The 4,981-nt window shown below is 41.7% G+C and overlaps 1 non-coding gene across 1 annotated transcript; it reads left to right on the top strand.

The window, feature by feature from the left end:
* Positions 1 to 4,659: 4,659 nt before the first annotated feature.
* On the top strand, positions 4,660 to 4,766 carry LOC111921901 (small nucleolar RNA R71). The gene has a single exon (XR_002860311.1). It is a non-coding gene; the product is annotated as a small nucleolar RNA R71 (small nucleolar RNA).
* The last annotated feature ends 215 nt before the right edge of the window (positions 4,767 to 4,981 follow it).

Here is a 4,981-nt window from a genome sequence, read left to right as displayed (position 1 = left end):
TTGGAAACACCTGGGAACTGACTCACGACGTAAGTTATAAGAGTTCACGTCGTGAAAACTGGGTAGACAGACAAACATTTAGCCAAATCTTCTTTTAATGTGCACAACTCAACCCAATGTATTAATGTATTAAGACTCTTCGAAATTCACCAGTTGTTGACTCTTTCGCTGACTATCCACTCTCTTGACTCACCCCACACTTATATTAAAATATGGGTCTCCACTCTCGACTTGAATCACTCCCGGCTAATGACGTACGCACTTATATCTCACTATCCTATTTAGGCGCTCCTAGCAATTTCTGAGAAATAACCACCAAAGAAGAATAAAAGTAACATAATATCTTAACAGTTCTTACAATCCCAAAAAAATAAAACCAAACAAAATAAAAACAAACCAAAAACAAACCAAACAAAATAAAAATAAACAACAATCAATCATCCTCCTCATCATCATGTGTTCCGCTCGTACCCGCCCCATCACCTCCATGTCCGCCATACTCCGTCTATCTTAGGCAAATCGGATAATGATACCCCAAATGAGGCGGCTGCTCCACACCAAGATGTCGGACAACATTCTCCATAGTACCTCCAATCCAATTGACACTCAAAGACAACTGGTCAAAATAACTAGCCATGTCACTTCCAAAAGGTGCTCCCATCATGGACGCGGGTGGATGTATTGGCTGCCCGCGTTCTCCCCGTCCTCTCACATTCCTGCGCCTCGGCCTCGGTTGTAGTTCAGGTTGGTCGGCTGGCTCCTCCTCCTCATCATCATCATCATCATTTCGAACAATTCCCCAATGTGTCCCATAGTTTTTTACCACCCTTATTGTTTCCAGATACCCCATACTAAACTCATTCCCTTCAATACATGTTAGAGAATGAGTGATGTCAGGAACAAGGAGGCCATAAGAGCGGGCCAATCAGGTAACAAAATACCCTCCATAAATGGGGCTTCCAGGACGAGCACTTGTCATATAATCCGCCAAATACCGTGCCAAGAAATATGGAATATTACAGCAAACACCCGGTTGTAAAATGCACCATAAAAAGAACAAGTTACTTTTAGTAACTTTATCATCATGGCGTTTGTGATGAATGGAGAAAGTGATTAAGCGATGGATGAGACGGTGTATCAGGCTTTTGATGTTACTCTCGGGAGAAACACCGGAATTAAACACTCCAGCGGCAATGTTGCTCCAAAAATCCGGCCCCGAAACCCCATGCGCATACACCCGCGTGGCCTCCCTCAAAAATAAAATAAACTCATGAGTGATGGTCTCATGAGCTTCATAGAGCCCGATTCGGCGAGAAAACTCCACTAAACTACACTCCCGATACTCCCCGCCTATACGAAAGACCAAAGCTCGGGGAAAAGTGGGATCTCTAACATTGTCATGGAATGTCACCGTGGAGAAAAACTCCACACAAAGTTCCTTATAAACACGCTCCTGGATGTTAAACAGGTTAAACCACCCCTTGCATGTAAATTGAAATCCGTCACCCAAAAAGATTTTTGTTAGCTATTGGGACATCCTATCAACCAAGCCAACCTCCCTCAACCTCGCCCACTGAATAGTGGGAGCAACAACAAACTCCCAGTTGTAGAGCCATCCCAACCGAGTATTCCATCGCGTGTAAACATCCCGGGGTGTAGTGGTTGGAAATTCGTAAAATGGGTGTAAACTTGCAATCCCCAGAGGTAAGTCCCTTCTAGGTGCCATTTCTGCAAAAACAAGGAACAAACACGGCCAAAACAACAACCCAACAATTTAGACATAAAGGAAAACAAAAAACTGTTCAGTCCGAGGATTCACGTCGTGGGTTCGCAATATTAGCAAGCAGAATCGCGACAATCGGGGGTAAATCTAGTCACAATATCAATGGGTTTTACTCCTATACCACATCCAAGAACAAAGCCTAGACATTCAAAGGTTATTACGGAACTTTGAAGAAATAAATTCATCATTTCACTCAATTAACGAACCCTAACCCCAAGTTCATCTACTAGAGCAAAAACTAAACTTAAAAATTAAGAATTATTACCTTTGATGGAAGTATTATGTAAGCACAAAGAAAATTAAGGGAGTTGTTGGCCAAAATCGGATCAGTGGGGACCAAGGGGGGGGGGACCAAATTCCGCTTCCACTTCGTGCGGTATAAACAAATGGGGGTCAACTGGTTTTTTTAGGGCTTTATTCTGTGGTCCCGTGTAATTGAAAACTCACATCGTGAATTCGTAAAGATTCACGTCGTGAGTTTCATCTGGGTTAAAATTAGGCCATGCACTCATGGATTGGTCTTTGGCCACTTAGTCTAATGGGTTAAACTATATTATTGAGTATTTATTCGGTTTTGATCATGATTCATGGTGTGAATTCTTTAGAAGTCACGTTGTGAATATTGTCTGGAATGAAAAATTCATTCTAAATCAAATTTGACTTTCAACTAAATTCTCAATTATTTCTACTTCCATTTTAGGGTCCCCACATTCAGTGTTTAATTATGTTATAATTGAGTTGGATGATATGATCTATGTTTTTAAGACTAAAATGAAAAAAGAAAAGAAAAAAAAAATTGCAAACCAAACTTGGGTTGCCTCCCGAGCAGCGCTTCTTTTTCTTGGAGTCTTGAGCTGGACTCTGTGCCTCCTACGTTGAGTCCTCGGAGGAATCCACCACTAGGATCTTTTGTTCCTTGAAACGCCTCTTGTAAGCTTGAGCTCGTCTTTTGTACGCCTTCTTTGAATTCTCCTTTTTAGCTTTGACCTCTTCTTCATCAAGCTTGCGTTTGGTCCCTTTAGTTTCCTCCCTGCACTACATAGCATCCTTTTCCTCTTTCACTACTGGCTTTGCCACCCTTGAAGTAACCTCCTCTTCATCACTTTTTATCTCATCTTCCTTGCTTACCCAAGAAGGTGGATTCTTGTAAGCAATGTCTTAAACCAAATATGGAACCGATGCTCTTGGTTTTGTTCTTCTGACTTGATGAATTTTCTTGATCTCTTCCTCCATAAGCTTTTCTAGTTCTTCTAGTTCATTTTCTTCATCAATTGTGAACACCTCTTCTTGAACATGATTCCTTTGGAAGCCATCTTCTATCCCAAAAAATTCTTTTTCATCACCCACCCTCAAGGTGAGCTTGGACTCGCAAATATCAACAAGAGCTCCAGTAGTGTTAAGCAATGGACGACCAAGGATAATTGGAACATCGGGGTCTTCCTTTATATCCAACACTACAAAATCTATTGGAAAAACAAATTTTCCAATTTTTACTAAAATATCCTCCACAATGCCCCGGGGTTGTGTCACTAAATGGTTCGCCATGTGAATAGTCATTCTTGTAGCCTTCATCTTTTGAATTTCCAACTTCTGATAAAATGAATAAGGCATCAAATTAATACTAGCCCCAGAATCGGTTAAAGCAATAACCTTCATTTTGTTACCAAATTCACACAGAAGAGTGAGGCGTCCAGGATCTCCCATCTTCTTAAGTGTCTCTCCCAACACAGCTTTTGAGCTTTGCTCACTTAGAATCACCTTAGAATGCTTCTTTAATTGTTGGCGAGTGTCTATCAAGTCTTGCAGCAATTTCTGATGCTCGGGAATTTTTTATAAGGACTCGACAAAGGGAGTATTAATCGGGATTCCCTTCACGTGCTTAACAAAATCTATATGATATGTTTCCAGTGGACTAAGGGCAGCTCGGGAAGGAAAAGACAAAGGCGGCTGATAAACCGAACCAGCTACAAAATTTTTCTGTTCATGACGGGCCCACGTCGTGAACTTACATTACTCACGTCGTGAATTGTGCAATTCAGCAGCATCTTGATTTTCGAGCTTGGGCTTCTTCAGCTTTGGATTGGGCTGCTGTTGTTCAACTTCTAAGGCTTCTAAGAACTCAGAGATGGCCTCTTCTTCAGTATCTATGGCCATTACATGAGATTGGGCCTTCGTTTCGGAATTTTTCGGGGACAACTTCTCATGAACCAGAGTGGCTAGTTGACCAAGTTGTACTTCAAGGTTATTGATGGAGGCTTAGTGATTCTTTATTAAAGTTTGATGTTCATTAATAGCCGAATCAGTAGCATCGTGTCTCTTTTCCGAAGCTTCCATAAACTTCATCAACATGGTCTCTAGATCGGGTTTCTTCTCAGCTGGTGGCTGCTCCTTTTGATAGAAGCCTCTACCTGGTTGCCTATACTTGTCTTCTTTTTTGCTTCTTATACTCTTCATATGGCAACCACTCCTTTGGTTTCCTCCAGTCTTCATCAAACTTATCCCCACTCGAGTAGTACACTTGATCTTTTTTGTTCCCAAACTAATCTAAATTGCATTCCTTGGTCAAGTGTGGACCACTACACCTCTTGCAACCCACTCTCATGGCATGAATTGAGTGGTCCATTTGTGTCAACCTCCAGTCCATATTATTTAGCATAGCCATGATGGCTGCTATTTCTTCAGTTTGGGCTCCTCCACCGCCTTTAATTCCATCTTGCCTAGGGTTGTGGTATTCGCGAGAGTGCTTCGCGAATTCTTCAATCAGTTCCTTGACCTCCCTTGGATTTTTCTTTGTCAAATGTCCTTGAGAGTCAAGGAGTTGTCTTGTCATAATGTTGACCCCATCATAGAAGATTGACATCTCTTGTTGCACATTTAGATCATGCTTAGGGCAATTTCTAAGCAAGCCCTTATACCGCTCCCATGCTTCGTATAATGACTCCCCTGGCTGTTGCTCAAAGTTGGCTATTGCCTTCTTAAGTTTAACTATCTTGGATGGCGGGCAAAACTGGTCCAGGAATTGCTCACGCATTTGAGCGCAAGTGGTGATTGTTCCCAGTGGAAGTGATTTTAACCACTCTTTAGCAGCTCCCTTCAAAGTAATGCGAAGCATCCTAAGCAAGACGGTGTTTCTGTTGACATTTGGGACATTAAAGTAATCTGCAATGTCATTGACTTCATCTAGATGCTTAAAAGCAT

The sequence above is a fragment of the Lactuca sativa genome, chromosome 3, assembly GCF_002870075.4.
Source record: "Lactuca sativa cultivar Salinas chromosome 3, Lsat_Salinas_v11, whole genome shotgun sequence".
NCBI lineage: Eukaryota > Viridiplantae > Streptophyta > Magnoliopsida > Asterales > Asteraceae > Lactuca > Lactuca sativa.
The sequence above is the reverse complement of the archived record's forward strand: the minus strand, read 5'-3'. Positions and strand labels throughout refer to the sequence as shown.